Source organism: Protopterus annectens, chromosome 3.part1 (assembly GCF_019279795.1).
Source record: "Protopterus annectens isolate FY-2018-M chromosome 3.part1, PAN1.0, whole genome shotgun sequence".
Classification (NCBI taxonomy): domain Eukaryota; kingdom Metazoa; phylum Chordata; order Ceratodontiformes; family Protopteridae; genus Protopterus; species Protopterus annectens.
Window position 1 is genome coordinate 448,787,207 of NC_056732.1, and position 14,895 is coordinate 448,802,101.

At 39.0% G+C, this 14,895-nt stretch overlaps 1 protein-coding gene across 1 annotated transcript in view; it reads left to right on the forward strand.

Moving 5' to 3' along the window:
- Positions 1 to 14,895, forward strand: part of PRKAG2 (protein kinase AMP-activated non-catalytic subunit gamma 2) — a 3,182,689-nt gene that overhangs the window by 759,271 nt on the left and 2,408,523 nt on the right.

Genomic DNA, 14,895 nt, shown 5'->3' on the forward strand with positions numbered 1-14,895 from the left:
GTGCCAAAGTCATGGCCTTAAGATAAATGCAAAAAAATGTATTATCATACCTTCCAGAAAAATCATTGTCAATACTAATTATCTCATCAACAGCAACCCCCTAAGCACACAACCTGTGTTGAGAGACCTGGTTGACAACAATCTCACATTTGACCGTCATGTAACGGCAGTGGTCAGAAAAGCCTTTTACTTGGTTCATTTCATAAGTATAAAGATTGCATCCAGGAAAAAAGGAGGTTATTACCTCTCTGTACTCCTCCCTCATTAGGTCAATAATTGAGGATAATACCCTGTTTGATATGTACCTCTCCAAACATCTGCACCTACTGGGAAGGCCACAAAAATACCTCACAAAGAGAATCCATGGCCTCCAACACCTGTCCTGCTTGGACAGGTTCAAATCACTGTCACTCTACTCGGTATCGTACAGATTGCTCAGAGGTGATCTATGCCTCGCCTACAAGACAATCTCGGACCGTGCCCTACTAGACATGCTCCATATCCATAAGTCTAACTCCTCACACATTATCCGCTCAGAAGTCCTAAATCTAATATGCGACATCAACAAAACCTGCTGGAGAGACAGGTTTGTCTCCCAGAGGCTGCCCTGTCTCTGGAATAGACTTCCCATATACATCAAACAGAGTACCTCGATGACCCTCTTCAAAAGCAACCTTGATGAGTGGATGGGAAAACACAAATTTGTCCCAGAGGTCCCACCTGTGTCCCTCATTGACAGGGGTGACAGGTGCTGACTGATGTTTCTTTTTGGGGACTAAACTCTTGGCTAGGCTTGTAAAGGCCCCAGGGCCATTAGCCGAGTAACCTGCTATGATCCTATAAAAGTACAAGGGGTGGTTTAAAGTGGTTGGACAAATGGATTATAAGACTCAGAGTAATAAGGAGCAACACAGAAGAGAGTTAGGTTGGGCTTTGGCAGGAGCAGATCCACGAGTTCAAAAGAGTATCTTTTAAAGCTTTTTTGAAGATGTGGATATTGGATGTAGTTCCGATGCTCAGAGGAAGTTTGTTCCAAGCTAAGGCAACATAGTAGCTGTATAGATGTTGGCCGATGGTTCTATTGGACTTAGTCATCCAAGATAATTTGGTCAGAGCTGTGGAGAGAATGATTGGAAGTATAGAGGGAGATGAAGGATGAGATGGTGGGCAGGAGATAGGTTTGTTGAGGCTGGTGTGAGTAAGGATCAGTTGAGCTAGTATTAGCTGGTGGGGGAATTCCAGACAGCTTAGGGATTTGAGAGAAAAGCAGTGGTGTGAGTTGTTGGGTTGGTTTGCAGCGAACCTAGCTACTTTGTTATAAGTGAGTTCAGGCTTAAACTTTAGAGAGGACTGTAAGTTGGTTAAGATCAGAGAGGCATAAAGTAGACTGGGAAGAAGGTAGGCATAGTTAAAGAAAAGTCTAGTATCTTTGGTGAGGAATTTTTTTGTTTCTATAGGGCAAGCCCAGTTTTGGGTGCATCTTTTTATGCAATTTTGGATATGTAGATCGAATTTTAGTTGATCTTTAATGATGGCGCACAGGAGCTTGTTGTGTGTTTCTACGTTAATTGCAGTGTTATCAAGCGATGTGATAGTAAATGAAGATTTATTATGAGAAAGAAATTTTGGGACGAATAAGAGAAGTTTGTTTTTTTATTTTTGCAGGGATTGAGTATGAATTTATTATCTTCTGTTTCTATTCTTTTTCATCTTCTGTTTTTTATTTGCTTCTCACCCCTACCACTGTTGTTGATGAGGCACAGTAGAATGCTTGCTCGTCAATTCTTCAGAATGGGTGTGTGCTTCCACACAGCCACTATCCTTCCCTAGAGAGCAATATGCTTCATGGAAGGCTCATTCATAAGTGTCTCATGTTCTCATATAGTACATATGCCTGTGGTCTATCCTGCAGGTGTTACTCTGCAGCAGGAAGCATACCAACCCCTCCCCCAGTTTAGGTTAGCAGACACCAGCCACTCGCTCCCATTCCTCTGTGGTCAGCTGCTTCTCCACTCATGTAAATAAGTAACCCTGTGTTGCATGAACCATAGTCAGGCCTTTGCACCGCTATGTCATGGTGCCACATTATGGTACATGGATTTAAGAACATGAGGTGGTAGGATGGATGGATCAAGAAATAAATCATTGAAAAAATAAATGAAGCATTAGAGTAGAAGGGAGAAGGAGAAGTGTAGTCCATGGGGTGTGTTTCTTGTCTTTGACAACTGTATTTAATAAACTTAGAGAGGGGCAGAAGAGCTGGACAGACACAGAATGAAAGAGATGCATAGCAGCAGATCTTCTAGGGGAGAATCTTTCATAGCCCAAACTCAGAAGCAAGCCCCCAGAACCTGTTACTTCATTTGCTTTCACCAGTTGCTGTGGAATCTATGTGTAAGGTAGGATGACTGTGGTGGATCAGACAACCCTGGCTCCTTATGTGGTTCAGAATGCACATGCCCAGTGTTTAGTTCACCATAACGTGAATGACCAGATTTGACCCCACCAGCCACTTGATATAAGGAATTATGACAACTGACTCTAAATACAAAAATAGATAGACCAGAGTTCAGTTGAAGTACAAACATGATCAGAAACTAATCAGTCAATAACCACAGTTTAATCAGTAAAGACAGCATGTGAGTACATAATGGGCATAAATTGTTCATGTGTACTGATAAAGAGCCTTATGTGGACTACCTGAACTTTTCCATTCATATCTTAAATTAATTTAGGTGTACTTGTTAATTCATAACTTCATTTGAACTTAATTCCTACTTTAAGTGGGCCAATATGCTTTGTGTTGAGTATATCAAAAGTAGTTCTCTAAGCACAGGATCACAGATCTCTGAAAACATTATTTCCATTTCTGGTATTTAGAAAATAATAAAAAATAAGAAAATGTTGTTCCAACAGTTATTTTAATGCTGTACCATCAGTGTGTTAGCTTGTGTAACCTAGACTCTTAGTGCCTGAAATAATTCACTGTATTTAAAAATTACTATGGAAAGGACCTTTACCTGATGTACCTGCAGTTATTACTTTATACTTTAGTTTTCACTGTGCTGAGGCATTTTTGTGCATGTACTGATTAGACTTGTATGATGCAATTAAGTGGCTTGATTAGCTAAAAATAAAAATGTAGATTTTATGACATACACTTTAAGGAGTTGATGTGTAACAGTATTTACAACAAACAGTCACAGAGTTTATAAAGCTGACCTGTACTGAGCTGAAATTGAAGGAAGATGCCATTGGGCCAGATTCTAAAAGACTTGGTCTCAGTGTAAGTGACTTACTTCAGCATAAAGCCTAGGTATAAGCAGGCTTATACTGGAGGACAGATTCCAAAGGAGCTGCTGTCAGCCTGCTCTCAGTGTAAGTGGTCACTTACACTGAGATCAAGTCTTTTGAAATCGGGCTTGGGCCCACTGAAGAGTATTAAATTGCCCAAGTGCAGAGCTGTGATGGAAAGAAGAAGTGTCCACTAGGAAGCCTTTCAGAGGATCAAAAGACAAGTCCCTGTAGTATAAGTGCCAGATAGTAGTGGATGGTGTGATAAACTCTTAATAGCTGCTTGAGACCTCATAGAAGGGGCTTTTGATGCGATAGTCTTGTCATGGTAATGAACATTCCTGCTTATAAATTAATTAAAACAATGAGTGAGAAGGTCACTGAAAAACCAATTGGTAAAAACAAAATGAAAACTCCAGCAAAACTAGAACTTCCACTGAGTGACCTCCCAAACCTCTTGTATCAGTGGCACATGGGATATATGGAAATAATGAAATGAACATCAGGTGTTTCAGCTAATTGGCAATTCTGAATGCCCATGACTTGTTTCATCGTTTTAATGGACAATTTCAGGCTAATAAAGGCAAACATCACTAGCTGTGGATATGCATACTTCGGCCTTGTTATGACCTCATCAGCACAGCACAAGCAGAGTGTTTGACTAAGCATTAGAAACACAGGTCTGGTATACCCTGCTGAAGTCCATTATCATTAGGGTCACTGCAAAAATATCCCAAACAACAAACTAAAACAATGAGTGAGAAGGTCACTGAAAACCAAACGACGATGAAACAAGTCATGGGCACTCAGAATCGCCAATTAGCTGAAACACCTGATGTGCATAAGGATCATTTGCATATATCCCATGTGTCTCTGATACAAGAGGTTTGGGATGTCACTCAGTGGAAGTTCAAGTTTTGCTGGAGTTTTCATTTTGCTTATAAATTAATGCAACATTTCTAAATAAACAAAATGTGCAGGCTCAAGGAGGAAGGCTGAGATGCACGTCATTTGATATTTTTTTAAGTCTTGGGCAGAACACTGCCACTGCATGCAAAATACAGATGGACCATGGTTCATCTGCACATGTGCAGTTCATCTGTAGGGCAGAGGCTAACTCCAAGCATACCTCTCAGCCTCTTAAGAAATCTGGACAATGCCTAAAATAATGAAGGGCGACAAAGGCACAAAAATAGGGACAAATTTTAAATATTGCTCTTATAAACTTAGAAGTTGTTCAAATAACAAGATTTGTATTTGTGTGCATCTTTTGAAATATATGAAATCTGAAACTCAAATGCATATCATTATTCAATGACTTCAATGATTTTTTTTTTAATTTTTTGCATGTGCCTATATATATATATATATATATATATATATATATATATATATATATATATATATATAAATCATTCATGATTAATAAGAACCGTGAGTCCAGATCTCAGGATGCAGCAGACATTATAAAGGAAGTCTGTAGGTTAAACAAATATGACCTAGCCATTTCTAGCATGAGTTTGTAAACCCTCTGAAGTAATGTATTTACTCATGCATTCCTGATTTTCTGATACACAACACCTGCAATACATGGCATAATACATAGGCAGTACCTTGTGGGCAGGATTAGCCTCAGCAAATCTCATAGTTTAATTCTATTATCCTTTTCTGCCAAAACCTGACTTCTGCCTTCTTGTCTCAAAGTCCTGATTTGGGCACCTTTTACATTGAAATGACCATGAGAATTAGAACAAGAAAGTGCATTCCAGAGTTCAGCAGGTCCTGATATCACTCATGTCAAGGGTTTCTCTCAAATCCAAGTGAAAATACCAGCTGAATCTCTAGTGTGTGCCAGTAATATAGCCAAGAGGGTAAGGCAGTGAACTGTGAAGCTGTGAAATAGCTGCATCCAACAGACCTGAATTTCACACGACCTATGCGTAGTACATTTTGCAAGTTTAAGCAAGTTTCTTCTGTAAAACAAGTAACCTTGCTTGATGGCCTTTACCTGGTTAGCAAACAAACAAATTTAGAAAAACTCCAAATACCAGAAAGAATTATGATAATGACAGCCATTGGAAGAGCACAAACTCAAGAATGGAATATTGTGCTGCTTCTGAACAAATAAACTGAAAACACTGATTGTATTTATTTGGGGTGGGAGAAACATAGTCCCAGCTCTGTGCTGCAGACCTCTCTCTTTCAGGCTTACTATGTTTCCTGTACTAGCAGTAGCCTTGGTAATCATTTCTCAGCCGAGTACATGTAATATTGCAGTGTTTTTAACACAGGGAACAGATTGTATTTGTACTCAAAGTTAGTTTTTTTTTCCTTAAAAGAAAAAGTCACATAGCAGATGCACGTAGCATCCAACCAGAAAGACCCAGACAGAAAGAAGCTAGCATATGTACAAAAGCATTTTCAAACCTCTGTTTGTCAAACAATAGTGTTGACGGCACAAAAAGCAGCACACTCACCTTTGGTGCAGAATGCTGTGGGTTCTATTCCCACACCAAGTAGCTGGATTGCTAACACACAGTGCAACGTAAAGGGAGTTCTGCATTCCTGAGTGTGCCATCCTTTGGATGAGATGTTAGAAAATGGCCCCATTTGCTTGAATAGGTGCTAGCTCAGGGGGATATAAAAGACCCACAACACCTATTAAAAACAGTAATGGGAAATTCCCTGATACTCTATTCAGTTTCCCCTTGTAGTATAAATACCACCTTGGATCTTACCTAGACTAGTGGGACTAACCTGGTCAATAAACAAAAAATAAAAAATCATGGGAGGTATACGGATTTCCCACTGGGAAAAATACTGCTTTAGCACTATGGCTCATGTACATGCAATGGCAGGTCTAATGATGCATTTTTTCACCTTATTATAGATTCAGCAGATGCTTAGGTTAAACAGTGTTTCATAACATGACTACATTATGCACTTACACTGTACTGATGTGACATAATAAAGCTGAAAAAATGTCTCTTGCTACTCAAATTTGGCTTGTTGGCTTGAATGACTTATTAAAGATCTATCTGTCATTTTATAATGAATGAGCTATTGTGTTGCTGAAACATTCTTTTTCCAGAAGTTAGCATACTGTCTAAAATGCATTGTTAAAAGGATGCTTGCAAATGTCCTAATTTTTTTCTTGTCAAGGATATTGTCCCTTCAGCTAGATGAGGAGTAGTTCAGTCATTCCCATCATGCTATTTTACTGAGTCATTTTATTTTTCTATTGTCCATCCTCAAGGCTATGACATTTACTGATACCCTAGATATCATGGTGTGTAATGCAATACCCCCTGCAGCTGTCTTATGTTTCATCTTTTGTCCATACTGTATGTACCTCTTTCTTTGATGGAAGTCAGTCTGGTGTTTAGTCATCCGGTCTTTCTTCATAGGTCCAATGGGTAAACTAAAACAGATATTTTTCAGCCTTTTATGAACCAGTACAAAACACAAAATACTCCAGCATGTGTATAATTTGAGTCTATATCACAAGTGCAAGGCCAGTAGTGTGTATCCCTTTAAAAAATTAAGCTGCATTTCCAACAACTAACAGTGAATTCTGAAACTTACTACTAACCTTTAAAGTGTTTTTGCCCCTATGCATCCCTTTTCCTTATAAATACTAACTCAAGGTTGAACCTGGGAGTAGGAGAAATGCTACAAGATGCTGCAGTCTTGAGTATGTACTCCTCCTAACTCACACTAGTTAAAGGTCTGTGTTTCCCAGTGTTTTGGGCCTCTGAATTACAGTGAGCATCCATATGTATTCAGTTCATGCCTGAAGAAGAAGAATTTGCAGCAATTCATCAGCAGTCTTGCAATCTATAGGGAAAGTTGTTCTCACTTTTCTGTGTCAGTGTTTTGTTCTCCTCCCAGTATTTTAAACTTGAATGCAGCAGTGGAACCCTGTTACAAAATGCTGCATTGCAAAACACACAATGTGTGGATGGGAGACCATTTTACATTTGTGTTGGATGGAGGTGCAGCTCATGTAGGAGATGTTATAGTCTATTGGAAGGAGACCTGTAGACAGACCCAGGACATAATAGTAGGATTGCATATCTTGCCTAGCCATAGTAACTCGTTGGTATCCCTCAGAATGAGTTGTGATTTATGACTGGTTAAAGGGAAGTTTGTTCTGTCTGCTTAACCTGCTGTGACCATGATCTTCACTAGGAGTACTGAAAGGAAAGTTAATGAATAAGAAATGAATGTTGGAGGATCCCTAATAGTTATAGAGGTCAGCCAAAGTGTAAGAACCTAGAAAGATTCAAACTTATTTTATTAATATGTATACTCTTTGAATGTTTTGTTGTCGCCTCACAGTTAGACGTCACCCGTTCGATTCTCAGTTAGAGCGTCTTATGTGTGGCGACATGCGTGAATGGGCGTTCCTTCATTGAAGGTTGTGTGTTAGGCCCGGCAAGCCAGCACGTAAAAATCTACTGCCAATCATTAGCGGACCGGAGTTCCGCTGTGGTGACCCCTAACCGGGAAAAGCCAAAAGACACAAACAAACTCTTTAAATGTTTTGATATGCTCCTAATTAGGTCTGTGTGTTTCCCATGCCATTCTGTCTAGTATCAGATTTACAGTGGTAGAATTTAGGAAACTGTGGAAGTTGGGGCAGCATTGCAAGGCACTGAAGCCTTGCTTTGTTTGCATCTCACTGAATGGCTGCATTAACCTTTGCATATTGCACTGAAAGACAATGTAATTCTGCTTAAGGTGGACCAATGTCATTCATTTCATGGCTAGCTGCACATATTACCCACATTGCTTTGCTTTTACAGAATGCAAGCAATAATGTTGCATTCTGTTTATTCAGGTAATTTAATTACTATCTATTTAAAATCATGCGGCTGTGTATTTCTATATAGCATTGTATGTAAAATGCAAGTGTGTATTCTAGCTGCTTATTTCGTATTCTTTCCTCTGCCCCTGCAAACTAGGCTTTGCTGCACAGACCATGCTTTCTTATTCCTTAATCCTAAACTATGGGAATCTCTCCCTTCGTTTCATAAAGATTGTTACTATTAAACCATTTTGCATTCACAAATTAAAGCATGTTTCAAGACTCTTGGAAAATGCAATGACTATGTGTATGGTCATATAACTTTCAATCTGTTCTTCTTTCCACATACCTTGCTCTGACTCTTTTTTTGATTGTGATTCTTTTAGCTTGCCAACTCTGATGCCACTGTATGTTTAATGCATGTATTGTGTTTTTTCAGTCACTCTATGTATGTCTTTTATCGATTGCCTTTATACCCTCAAGACAAGTATGATATTTTCACTTTGTATATAATTTGTGTGTGTGTATGTATTGCATTTCTTCATTCTCTCTGTATATAATGCCATGTATCTGTTGTGTTTTCCCCAAGCTGAGACTGAAATGGGTCCAATGTGGTCAGTGGTCTACCCTGGTTAACAAATTCAAAATGACAAATAAAACAAAAATAAATTATTTTTGAAGTAATAAAAATGGATTTTATCGTGCATACATTTAAAGATGTGTATTCCACTCTTTTTTGTGTCTTATTCTGTTTTAGCTAGGGCATATTGGAGTGGGCATGTAGTTCTCCCACAAGAGAATAACAGCAGCCAAAAGCTGAAAAATGTTCATGCTATTATCTATAAGAAAGCACACTGCTATTTTGAAGAAACTGCTTCATACCATGCTAGTACACTTGTAAGTCAGACACAAGCCGTACTATAACTTTTAGGACTGGGGTAGCCCTGTGCAACGATCCCTGTTAAATGGCAAATGCAATAGTGTGTTCTAATTGCTTATTTTGTAAAGAAACTTTGTAAACTGCTGAGCATGCTGATCTTAAATCTTTAAGTGTGGTGCTCAGTATTGAAAATAGCTAGAATATTATCTGTTTCATCTAGCACATTTTAAAGTCCTCAACTTTCCTACATGCTACTATTTACCCTGTGCTGCCTTCTGAAGAAAAATGTCCATAATGCTTGAAGCAAATGTCTGTAAGACCCTGCTCTTGCTCTAAATTCTGTTAAGTAAAAAGGACAGTGTGATGTCCATTGTTGCCTAGCTTGCTGTCACCCTAAAGTTGTTTTATTTAACTAAAAAGGGCATTTGATATTTTGCTTCTGCAGGATTTGGTGGAATCCCCTTTCCCACTTGTCATATAGTTTCACACCCCCGTCCCTCACCCTAATCTTTGACTAGAGATTAGTATAGCTATTTATTGTGCTGTGTCTCCCAAACTGAAGTATCAGTAAATAACTACACACGCACACATTCAGGAGTGCGCACGTGAGCACACACACACACACACACTTTTTTATGAATATATATACTGGCCATTTAGGCTCTTTCATTCATTTATTCAGCTTTGTTCAGCTGTGTTACCATTGCAGATGTTAGTAAACGGTGCTTCTCCTTATCATTTTTGGGCGCGGGCAAACAGCATTATTCATGGCTATCATGTCATTTCCAGCTATCTTTGATCCCCCCAACACATCCAGAGTGATTCCCTCCAGTGACCTGTGCAGCTTACAGCTTGTCTCTGCACATCTAACAGAACCTTGTTAGATGACAAGAGTAATAACTTGTACATTTACAGGTACTCGTTTATTATTAGATGAAGTAGCATAGGTAGACATTTATTGTCAGGTGAGTATACCAACTAACTGTCATTGAGATGTAAAGATTTTTGGTCAGCATTTGTGCAGAAACAAGGGGAGGTAGTTTGAACAATCTGAGGGTGTGAGCATCACGGGAATGCTTGGTATACTGAGATACATACAGAAATGCAGTCATCATATACCTAAATTGTTCTACGTTAAGATGAAGATTGAAGAAGTGAGAGACTTTGAACTGCATATATGCATGTTGTGTGTATCGTGTGAGTTAATGTAGATTTATTTATTTATTTATTTACCAAGATGGCCTAACTGGGCAGTGCCCCTTTTCAGTGAAGGCCTAGGGAGGAAAGCTCCACATTATTTGATCAGGCATATTCAGTAAAAGGAACATCGACAAAGAAAATACAGGGTGTAAACAACACATCCTATGCAGATTACCTCAAAGCCTTACCTCTATACTCATTTTCCCACAGACTGTTGAGAGGTGATCTGTGCCTGGTATGTAGAGCACCCTTGGATCCCACTTTGATGGACCCTTTGCACATCTGCAAAACCAAAAGCATCAGAACTACTTGATCTAGGGGCTTTAACAATGTTTGCAACATAAGTAGGACTTGCTGGAGGGACAGGTTTGTGTCTCAGAATTTCCCCCCTCTGGAACAGTTCTTCTGTATACCAGCTCAAGCATAACCAGGACCAGTGGATGGAAAATTAGAAATTCACTCCAGGTGTAGCATATATGTCTCTAATGGACAGAGGCAGTCTGTAAATCATATGCTAGATTATATATACCTCTTAAAATAACCTCTAAGGCTCAAAAAACTTGCAGGATACATTTGGAAAGCATGCCTTGGCTTATAAAGTTCCCAGTGGTCATTAGCCTAGCATAGACCTATGAACCTATTAAGTTCAATAATACAATATACAGTATGCATGAGCAATGAAGAACTGAGTGAGACTTGACAATGTACACCTTACATAGTAGATCAAATATGACATAGTAGATTAAACATGAGTAGGAACTGTGAAGTTGTACTTAGGTTAATTACACAGGCAGAGCATACGATAGCTGAGTTAGGCACAGTCAGAGCATACGATAGCTGAGTTAGGCACAGTCAGGAAAGGACACAGTTTCAGTGGTTAATAGTACATATTTGGCTCACTTGATACTAGCTGTGTAGGAAATATCTAGTTATGATGGTATTGAGGGAGAGACGTATATTATTCTAGCTGTTTGTAGAGTGAGAGCAGGACTAAGTGTAACAGATTTAGAGCAGATCGAGTTAAGTAATATTTAGAGAGACAAAGCAGATTAATCTAGCCATAGGTGAAGGAAGAGCATGACTGACTAGCCATTGGATTTTGCTTTAGATAAGGATATATGTGTAGATGTTGCTGGAATACGACAGGGTATGAATGTGGTGAATGTAACAGACTATACTCAGCAAAGTGCAGAAACACATAGACGTGGTATGTTTGGTTTGTGGCCAACAGAAAAATATAGTTAGGAGTAGGACTTCACACATGTGCATGCAGACGTTGATGTGTATGGTGGCCGGCTGGCTGGCTGCTGAAAGATTGGGAGTAACTTTATGTGAAGTACACTTCAGAACAGAAGTGTGTAACACTAGAATATGGGAAACTTCAACCGCAAACTCCTCTCACTCATCACCCAAAAAGTCACAGACACTGTGACCAACCTAGGACTTACTCAATTCATTGAAAGACCTAGCAGACCAAATAACAACTCAGGAGACCACTCACTGGTAGACTTGATCATCATTAACTCCCCAAACTTACCATCAAATATTAACATTCTCCTCCCTACACTCAGTAAGCACTCTCCCATCTCAGTCATACTCTTAATCCCAAATACCAACCCTAACCTAGTTCTAATCTCATTTCTGACCCAAATCCCATAAGAACATTGCACTCGTAAAAGAAGAACTTCAAACAGCCAATTGGAGTTCCATGCTAACAATGTAGTAGCTACATTCCTCTGCACAATCCTGACAAACAAGCTGCTCTACCGGCAAAAAAAAAAAAAAAATTCCCCATAGTGATCAGGCTACACAAAAACAATTATAAGTAATGGCTTATCACAGAATTAAAATCCCTGTACAATATGTGATGTTGTAAGGTATTGCCAGCTATGCCAGGAGAAATAGGGCAGTTGGATGAGTTTTGTAAAGAATTATATGTCATTTGTATATCAAACTGATTTGTACAGATGCTTATGTTGAAAATGTATTTGTAAAATTGCTTGTGTTAAAAATGTACCAACAGTGGGTCCTGCTGGACAGAAAAGAAACGTACATCTATAGCAGACTGTAATGTTTGTAACTGAGGAACTGTATGTATGTTAACAGAGGATGCTGGAAGAGAAGGGGTTAATCTGAGTTCCAGCTAATTTTTAGAAAAATATCCTGAAATTAAATTACTTAATTTGGGCCATAAAGATTGTATCTCATAGGTCTCAGTGCAGCCAGAGACAAAAACTCTCTACTAGGATGCCTTCTGCATTGTCCTTTGGGATGAACTAATTGCTACTGTGGAAGGGTGGAAGTTTGAAATTGTTTTATGACTTCCAGAAGCTGCAACAAATCTTAGTAAAGCTGTGTGTGTGTGTGTGTGTGTGTGTGTGTGTGTGTGTGTGTGTGTGTGTGTGTATGTATTATTGACACATATGTGCTAGATTCTGGTTCAGTTGCTAATAAAGGGGGTAGTATGGGAACCAGAAGTCAGATGACCAGATGCGTGTGATGCCCTACTGTAATCCAGGGCTAAAATGATGTGTTAATACCAGATGAGATAGAAGTGTCTCAGCAGTCTGTTTTTGTAACCTGACATAGATGAACCACTCACCTACTTCATCTTGCCTTGCTTTAGTAAGTAACCTGGAATATAATTTCTTTAGATCAGTTAGGAAAATGTAGAGAAATTACTTAAGTAGTGTTTTCTGTATCTGTTTGATTCTATCCATCTGTGTTATTTTAATATTTCCTGTGATTGAAACTCTGGTGTTTATTGTAAATAGATATTTAGTATCTTCATATTATTTTATTATTATTAAATATTTTTAAACTTCTCATTTTGGATCATCCTTTAGAGAATATTTTAACCATTGAGAGCACGTATATTTACTTGGTGACACTGTGGCCAATCCTGAGATCCTTGCTGCACTGGTCAAATACTACTGTTTGTATTAATATTAATTTCACTGATTATAATTAGGTACACTTGTAAGAATCTTAGAGTGGCTGGCTTTGGAGTGTCTCATGGCAGCAACTACCTTACAGTCTGGGCAAAGAGTAGCAGAGCAAATAAATCTGTGCCTGTCTTTTCCAGGTGTGTGTGTGTGTGTGTGTGTGTGTGTGTGTGTGTGTGTGTGTGTAAATCAAATTTCAAAGAGTGTGTGTGTTGACTACTTGGAGCAGGGTTACAGGGCACTGGTTTCACAGAGAGGGTGTTGGAGGACTTGGCTTGGACACTCAGCTGAGGACTAAACTCTACACCTGTGCAGTGGGGAGTCTTATTTTGGGGGGGGGGGGTGGAGAGAGAGAGAGGGAAACCCAGACTGAGTGTGTTCCCTGTGTGCTCTTAAGGGAAATTGTGCTTGATGCATAGAGCTGCATCTGGAAATACTGTATGTATCTATCTTTGTTCCAAGTGAACATCCCTCACCTGTGTCAATGGTGAGGATTCAGGCTCCTTGATTACTGGCCCAGAGGGAGGATGTCACACAAGATAAGAGACACAGCATGGAAGAATTAGAAGCAAACCCTAAGTCCAGAAAACCAAAAACTTTCCACAGCCTGTGAAACCTAGCCAAAAAAATGCCACTAGATGACACAAAGGAAACACGCAACAAAACCAACAACAAAACCTGAAAACAATTCTAAACATTTCTGGAAATTTGTGAATATACGTTATAGGTTGAAACAAACTGAAAAACCTTGCTCAACATGACTCACTATCCAATACTTCAGGTTTCTTCTACCTAAAGGACTTTCTTACTTAATTCAGCAACCCCAACACCACCACCATGCCTACCTCTCCAATCCAATAACCTGCGACTAGGGAGTTCCACGGTCTGAGTAACCACAGCAAAGGCACGTACCTCCCGGTCTATTAAATATTGTAAAAATATATCATACTTGGATGTGGAGTTGTCCTTTGACAAACACAGGGGACATTTAAAATCTAACATACATAGAAAATCGACCTTTTCTAACTCTTATCTCCACTATGATAGCTGGCACCCTGACCATCAAAAGAAGGGTGTTGTGAAGGGTCAGATGGTCAGGGCAGCCAGGATGATTAGTGAAGATAAGGAATTTTATGATGAATTGGAGTTTATACAAAGTATGTTTCTAAATAGGGGATATCCTAAAATTTTATGTGAAACAATTAAACAGGAGGTCAAAAATAAGAGACATATAGGAACATATCAAGCCATTTTACATTATGGATATGATACAAATATAAGTAGAATTCAGTATGGAAGTAAAGATCAGATACCCCTATATATTTCAGTGTTTGATGATTGTACCCCAATAATCAAGAATATTATCATTAGAAATTGGAATTTGTTAATTGGTGAGCAAATGATAGCATCTATATTTCAGGGACCTATTAAGTTTGTATATAGAAAGGATGCATCGTTCAAGGAATATTTTGAACACAATATGGAAGTACAAACATATAAATTCTGTGGGATTGTTCATTGAACGGCGTTGTGTTGGCTGTGTCAGTTTTATGTGTTCAGAATAAAATCCATTATTGCTGCGGATTGTTGGTAATATTCTTCAGCGTGGAACATTTTTACAATATTTAATAGACCGGGAGGTACGTGCCTTTGCTGTGGTTACTCAGACCGTGGAACTCCCTAGTCGCAGGTTATTAGTTTGTGCTTATATACGTGGTTTTGTGTTTACATGGAGGACGAGGTGGTTCCTGCGGACATCGGAGTTA